Genomic DNA, 8,398 nt, shown 5'->3' on the forward strand with positions numbered 1-8,398 from the left:
AAGTTACTCACTTGCTTTTCATGTGACAAAATGGTATTGTTTTGAAGATTATTTTTAACTAATATTAAAAATATCTCAACAAAGAATATCACATCTAATTCTCCATTTTAAGAAAGATGTCAGGCTTAGTTGTTTAAAAAAAAGTGTAATTATCTTCAAGTATCAAGCTGACACTTCAATGTTGTTGTTTTGTTCATTGTCAAGTAACCTACTCTTACTCCACACATATTAGTATGCTAATTATGTGGCACATTTCACCCACGTAACACGCTCAATTATTTTATTTTTTATTTTTATTTTTTTCCTGTCTCAGATTTATTTGTACAAATAGCACAGGAGGACACCAGCCCCACGCAGACAGCAGCCCAGGGGGTCACACCAGTCCTTCTGTCTTCACACTGGCAGATGAAGGTATCTACTCCAGAGCTTTGGTGGGGGGCTGAGCACCCTAGGCCGCTGGAGGTGCAGCTGCAGGTGGCTTGGCCTTGGTTGGAGCCTTGGCCTGGGACTTTGGCCAGCAGAACCCGAGACCCTTGGCAATGCGAGCATGAGCACGTTTCCCAAGCTTGGGGTGAGCGGTATAGGCAAGGCGGCTGCCGCCTGTTGGCATCTCGAGCTTGATCTCCTTGGGCTTCACGAGGGCCTTGACAGCCTCAGCACGTGCACTCATGGCCTTGGCATGTTGGCCTTCATCTTCTTCAGGCCCTTCTGGTTGTGCTTCTTGGCAAAGCGCATGTTCCTCAGGAACTTGGGGTCTACCCCCTTAAGAGATTCATATCGTTGTGATCGGGGTTTCTTGATGCCATTTCTATGCCATTTTTGGGACTGGTTGTGTGTGGTGTAGTTCTTGGACTTGGCCATGTCTGCACCGGGGCCCGCAGATGCCAAAGCCCGTGGGACCAGAAGAGAAAGTGCTCAATTATTTTAAATGGATGATATTCATCATTACTATGCAGCTCTCTGTTGACTTTGTTATTGAAACTAGACTTGGACCAGTTCAGTTAAAGTCTAGTGCTTGAGATCATCAAAGAGATTTCAGTGGTTAACATAAACATTTCAAGTGTTTACCTATGGAATAATAATAATACAAACTGAAATAATATAGCCTTCCATCAAATTATTAAGATGTACAGTATGAAATCCACTATTTGATAGGATTTAAATAAATGGACATATTCTATGTTCCTGGTGGAAGTACACATTAGTACACTATTTTTGAAGAAATAATCATAAATACCAAGAGCCATAAGATTGTTCAAGTCTTTTAACCTAGAAACCCCACTTCTAGAATTTAGCCTAAGTCAATAACGAGAAATATTTTAAAAAATCATGTATTAGAACTCAAGATAATATGATTTATAGTTTTAAAAATTTGGAAATGATCTAAAGCTTGAATAATAGAAAGCTAGTCAAATTAGTTATAAAACACCCATTACTGTCTTTCAGTCACTCAGTCATGTCAGAGTTTTTGCAACCCCATGAATGGCAGCACGCCAGGCTTCCCTGTCCTTCACTGTCCCCCGGGGTTGGCTCAAACTCATTTCCATTGAGTTGATGATGCCATCCAACTATCTTATCCTCTGTCTCCCCCTTCTCCTCCTGCCCTCAATCCTTCCCAGCATCAGAGTCTTTTCCAGAATCAACTCTTTGCATGAGGTGGCCAAAATATTGGAGTTTCAGCTTTAGCATCAGTCCTTCCAATGAACACCCAGGATCGATCTCCTTTAGAATGGACTGGTTGGATCTCCTTGCAGTCCAAGGGACTCTCAAGAGTCTTCTCCAACACCACAGTTCAAAAGCATCAATTCTTTGGTGCTCAATTTTCTTCACAGTCCAACTCTCACATCCATACATGACCACTGGAAAAACTATAACCTTACTAGACAGACCTTTGTAGAACATCAATATATGAATTTAGGGGAGACAAAATTCAGCCCATAGTAGTCATAGATCTATGTATTCAGTAACTGGGATGCAGAATACATGTTTGTCAGTGGTTCAGAGCATATTTAGTACCATATAGAAATCTGTGTGCAGGCCAAGAAGAAAGAATTAAAACAAGACAGGAACAACAGACTGGTTCCAAATTGGGAAAGGAGTACAGTACATTAAGGCTGTGTATTGTCACCCTGCTTATTTGACTTATGTGCAGAGTACATCATGTGAAATGCCAGGCTGAATGAAGCACAAGCTGGAATCAAGATTGTAAGGAGAAATATCAATAACCTCAGATATGCAGATGACACTTCGCTTTCATGGCAGAAAGTGAAGAGGAACCAAAGAGCTTCTTGATGAAAGTGAAGGAAGAGAGTGAAAAAGCTGGCTTAAAACTCAACATTCAAAAACGAAGATCATGGCATCTGGTCCCATCACTTCACGGCAAACAGATGGGGAAACAAAGGAAACTGTGAAAGACTTTATTTTCTGGGCTCCAAAATCACTGCAGATGATGACTGCAGCCATGAAATTAAAAGACGCTTGCTCCTTGGAAGAAAAGCTATAATCAACCTAGAGAGCATATTAAAAAGCAGAGGCATTACTTTGCTGACAAAGGTCCGTCCAGTCAAAGCTATGGTTTTTCTAGTAGTCATGTTGTGAGACATGGATGTGAGAGTTGGACTATAAAGAAAACTGAGTGCCAAAGAATTGATGCTTTTGAACTATGGTGTTGGAGAAGACTCTTGAGAGTCCCTTGGACTGCAAGGAGATGCAAGTGTGGAGGGACACTCTCCGCTGCAGGAATTAATGGCCCTATTGAAGTCTTTTTCCAAGCCTCTTGTAGCTGGCAATCAGAAGGCCTCTTTGGCCAGTCTTTCTCCATAGCTCTGCCCATTTAGGCACTTAAGAGGGCTCCCTTGCCTGGGGTCCTTCTCTGTTGTTCATCACATCAAGCACATGGAGGGGGCCCCCCTGGCTGGGGTCCACCTGTAAATAGACTTGTCAGGCACTTAAAGTGTCACCCTGGCTGGGGTCCTACTCTGTAGTTCAGGCGTTTGATGGGCCAGCCTCTCTATTGTTCAGCTGCAGATGCTGGCCTGCTGGGGGGAGAGAGGCTATGGTGATGGCTCCACCCCCTCCACATGACTCAGCAGTATCACCTTGCTTCCATGGCTTCCTAGCTTTCCCCCAACAATCTCCTCCCTCACATCCCCTCAATCTGTCTTTCTGCAATCAATAGCAGCCCTCACCCTGGGATTGCTCCACAATCCCTAAACTCTAGCTCCCAGCCGCTGCGCCTTCCAAGGGACCAGCATTCCTGTCTGGGGTATGTATGACTGTGGCAAGGACTGTCTGATTCTCATTCTATTTAGGCTGCCATGGATCAGCTGTTTCACTCTCAGCCTTAAATGTTTCTCCTCTGACTCAGACAATTGCCCTGATGTGGGGATCAGACCCCTGCTTCAGTTCCCCCGCCCACCGAGGGTAGGTCCAGTCCTACTAACACTCCTGTTTTCCCCCTAGTTCCTTCATCCTACCGAGTTTTGTATGGTTCTATACATTCATTCCTCTGGTTAGGTACTCCTGTCTGCTCTCAGCTGGTGTTCTGTATGTACTTCTGTGTCTGAAGATGTATTCCTGATCTATCCGTGGAGACAGATGTACTCCATATCCACCTGCTCCTCCACCATCTTGTTCTCTCATTTAGCTTGTTGATATGTCACAATGGGCATATATATCAAGGCTCAAGTTCTAGTGAAAGTCAACTCTGCCATCTTGGACCTAGTTGGCTCTAACCAGTTTCCCTATGGCCATGTCATTCCTAACAAAATCCATTTATCTAACTAATTGTAATGCAATTTTAGAAAATCCTGATCATGCATAACTCTTTTTAGTATTTTTTTATACCTTCTTTTACTGAAAACACACTTCCTCCTTTCCTTAAGCAAACAAGAACTGATTTTTATATTACCAGCTTATAGACTGGTGAGCATAAATTGTGATAATTTCTAAAACCTCTGCTTTCTTAGAACATTTTTGAATGGCACCAAACATTATTCATTTATAGTCCTGAATCTCTTTAGTGTCTCTGTAAAAGGAAATTAGTATTTAGTAGTAAATGTTTCAAAATCTTATTTGGAAATGACCTAGCTCTTCAATAGACTTCCAAAACTTAGTTTAGCACAACCCTTAGAAATTCAAGTTACCCCAATCCAGAGAGACTATTTTAGACAGACATTTCTAAAGCGTAATTATTCTTAATAGAGTTTATCTAAAAGCTCATATCTCATTTACATTTTTAGAAGTTTCTTCACTCGAGGTAATTTCCTTGTTGACAAATTTGTAACAGATATAATAATATTTAACATATTAAACCTAGGTACAATGAAAAAATTCTACTTAATGTCAATTACTCTAAGACATGTCTATATTAGTTAGATCAACAAACAAACATTATTAATATCAGGTATTTAATACTGAATATTTCCAGGTTCACATGAACCTGGAATTCATTGTTTAATTTAGAATTATTTGATTTGTAAGCACTTACTTTTCTTTAAGTCAATTAAATAGAGCTCATTTACAAATTAAGTCAAAAAATATTATCCAGAGACAAAGACATACCAAGACATATTCAGACAGACACAAGCAAGATCTAGCTTCATTTTCTGAGCTTAGTCATGAATTAGATATTACAATATAAAATTTAGTTTATAAATAGCAGTTGGAATAAATAAAATTTTTAAAGGCTTTTTCCCATTTTTCCTCAGCCTCAGGAGTTAAAAATGGTCTAGATAAGTGTTCTTGAGAGCCCTGATCTCAAGGCACAGGAAAGAAAATCAACTTCTAAGAAAACAGCGGCAGGTCTAAACCAAATGGTGGCCAGACAAAGCAAAATGGCCACCATAAATCGCAACAAGGAGCACAGAGTTTAAAACACACACATAGACTTGGAAATCTTAATCAAACCCTCCCTTAAATACAAGATTACAGTCTTTCAGAAAACCTCCTAGAGACACAGAACTTCAGATCTAACAGATCTAAATACCTTAGGTCTTCAAAGATTTCAAAGTGAGAAAAGGAAGCCAGGTTGAAAGAAGATGGGGGAGGAGGCAGGAGAGGGGGGCAAAAGGGGTGGGCTTACCAACATCTCCTGCCACCTGCAGACACCCAGGCATTATGAGACTTTACCCTGGGCCTCCAGAGAAGGGAGGGCTGGAACGTGGCCCGACCAGAAACCAGACCAGAACAGAACCAGAATTCAAGTTCTCTGCCAAGAGGAGGTGATCAGTCTCGAATCCTCAGCTCAGGCTGAGGCCCTTAGACCAGATTCCTGCATCTAGGACCAGGGGACTAGAAAAAAGGGGAAGGATAGGACGGGTTAAGGAGAAGAAAAAGAGAAGGAAGGAGAGAGAGGTCAATAGAGTCTCTTGTTCCTTACCCAGTCAGGGCACTCTGGCCAGTTGTCCACATCAGGAGGAGACCAGGGTCTAAAAGGTCCCAGTTGTGGCTGCTGGGTCTGGTCCATTGGTGGGCAAGCTGGTCCCTGAGTATGCCGAGTGGTCAGGATGTCAGTTGCAGCAAAGAAGACTCCCTGCCAGAGTTGTCATTTGTTGCAGGAAGGTGGACCCCTTCCAGGGCCCAAAACTGGGCTCTTGTCTAACATTCAGAAATGAATTGTTCGAGGAGACATACGTGCTGACAAAGCAAGAGATTTTATTGGAAAGGGAACCCAGGCAGAGAGCAGTAGGGTAATGGAACCCAGGAGAACTGCTCTGCCATGTGGCTGGCACTCTCAGGTTTTATGGTGATGGGATTAGGTTACCTGACCCAGAGTCCTTCCCGGTGGTGCAGGCCTTGTTCAGCCAAGATGGACGCCAGTGAGGATTCTGGGAGGTGGTCGGACATGTGGTGTCTCCTTTTGATCTTTCTTGAACTCTTCTGGCTGGTGGTGGCTTATTAGTTCTGTGTTCCTTACCAGGACCTCCTGTCATAAAACAACTCATGCAAATGGGTACTATGGTGCCTGGCCAGGGTGGGCGGTTTCAGTCAGTGTGCTTCCCCCAACAATTTGTTGATCTGTCATTCAACAAAATAGGAAATACAGGAAGTACTATTTTCCTAAAATGGGTAAATAAAGACAGAGCTGAGAAACAAGAATGTGTTTCAGTTCATTTAATGAGACATCTATCTTGTGGATTTCAGTAGGCAGGGAAACATAAGGATCTTAAATTCTAAATAATCTCTAGTTCACACCAAGTTTTGGGTACAACCTATGGGAACCTGTAAGATCATTCAGGAAAATGACATGTCAGAGTTAGAAAAGTAGCTTGGCAAATAACAGTAATAATGAAATGAGTCAAGAAAGCATTGTCAATAAACAGAGATTAAAATTTAGCCACAAGAGGGCAGGAAGTAAAGCAGAAGACTTGTTATGGAAGTCAGAGAACAGAACATGTCAAGAAGATAGAGTCTCAAATATCCTTAGAGGAAAATAAGCACTAAAAGTGTCCACAGGAGTTATTCATAGGAAACCAGTAAATGCTACTTGGGCGAAGGAGTTTTAGGGCATGGGGGAGGCAGAAAGCTCAGGAGTACACTGGGTTGATCAGTAAACAGAAGGAGAGAAAGCAAACAGGTGTGCACACTGTCTGGTTTCACTCACCCTCAAAATCTTTGTTTCATAAGTTAAACCAATGAGAAAATTTGCCTGTATTTCTCAGGAACACATGGGGGATAGCCTCACATCAGTTCAGTTCAGTCATTCAGTCATGTCTGATTCTTTGCGACCCCATGGACTGCAGCACACCAGGCCTCCCTGTCCATCACCAACTCCCAGAGCTTACCCAAACTCATGTCCATTGAATTGGTGATGCCATCCAATCATCTTATCCTCTGTCATCCCCTTCTCCTCCCGCCCTCAATTTTTCCCAGCACCAGGGTCTTTTCAAATGAGTCAGTTCTTCACATCAGATGGCCAAAGTATTGGAGTTTCAGCTTCAACATCAGTCCTTCCAATGAACACCCAGGGTTGATCTCCTTTAGGATGGACTGGTTGGATCTCCTTGCAGTCCAAGGGACTCTCAAGAGTCTTCTCCAACACCACAGTTCAAAAGCATCAATTCTTCAGTGCTCAGCTGTCTTTATAGTCCAACTCTCATAGCCATACATGACTATTGGAAAAACCATAGCCTTGAGTAGACAGACCTTTGTTGGCAAAGTAATGTCTCTGCTTTTTAATATGCTGTCTAGGTTGGTCATAACTTTCCTTCCAAGGAGTAAGCATCTTTTAATTTCATGGCTGCAATCACCATCTGCAGTGATTTGGGGGCCCAAAAAAATAGTCTGTCACTGTTTCTCTATCTATTTGCCATGAATTGATGGGAGCGGATGCCATGGTCTTTGTTTTCTGAATGTTGAGTTTTAAGCCAACTTTTTCACTCCCATCTTTCACTTTCATCAAGAGGCTCTTTAGTTCTTCTTCACTCTGTCATAAGGGTGGTGTCATCTGCATATCTGAGGTAATTGATATTTCTCCCAGCAATCCTGATTCCAGCTTGTGCTTCATCCAGCCCAGTGTTTCTAATGATGAATATAAGTTAAATAAGTAGGGTTACAGTATATAGCCTTGACAAAATCCTTTCCCTATTTGGAACCAGTCTGTTGTTCCATGTCCAGTTCTAACTGTTGCTTCCTGATCTGCATACAGATTTCTTAAGAGGCAGGTCAGGTGGTCTGGTATTCCTATCTCTTTCAGAATTTTCCACAGTTTATTGTGATCCACAGAGTCAAAGGCTTTGACATAGTCAATAAAGCAGAAATAGATGATTTTCTGGAACTCTCTTGCTTTTTTGATGATCCAGCACATGTTGGCAATTTGATCTCTGATTCCTCTGCCTTTTCTAAAACCAGCTTGAATATCTGGAAGTTCATGGTTCATGTATTGCTGAAGCCTGGTTGGAGAATTTTGAGCATTACTTCACTAGCATTTGAGATGAGTTCAACTGTGCAGTAGTTTGAGCATTCTTTGGCTTTGCGTTTCTTAGGGATTGGAATGAAAACTGACCTTTTCCAGTCCTGTGGCCACTGCTGAGTTTTCCAAATTTGCTGGCATATGGACTGCAGCACTTTTACAGAATCATCTTTTAGGATTTGAAATAGCTCAACTGGAATTCCGTCACCTCCACTAGCTTTGTTCGTAGTGATGCTTCCTAAGGCCCACTTGACTTCACATTCCAGGATGTCTGACTCTAGGTGAGTGATCACGCCATCATGATTATCTTGTTCGTGAAGATCTTTTTTGTACAGTTCTTCTGTGTATTCTTGCCACCTCTTCTTAATATCTTCAGCTTCTGTTAGGTCCATACCATATCTGTCCTTTATTTAGCCCATCTTTGCATGAAATATTCCCTTGGTATCTTATTTTCTTGAAGAGATCTCTAGTCCTTCCCATTCTGTT

At 42.0% G+C, this 8,398-nt stretch overlaps 1 pseudogene; it reads right to left on the bottom strand.

Annotated features, from left to right (window-relative positions):
- Positions 1-275: 275 nt before the first annotated feature.
- Positions 276-885, bottom strand: LOC129558802 (large ribosomal subunit protein eL29 pseudogene; annotated as a pseudogene).
- Between the last annotated feature and the right edge of the window lie 7,513 nt (positions 886-8,398).

This window comes from Moschus berezovskii, chromosome 8 (genome assembly GCF_049115385.1).
Source record: "Moschus berezovskii isolate FMDL1 chromosome 8, NW_MosBer_1.0, whole genome shotgun sequence".
Lineage (NCBI taxonomy): Eukaryota > Metazoa > Chordata > Mammalia > Artiodactyla > Moschidae > Moschus > Moschus berezovskii.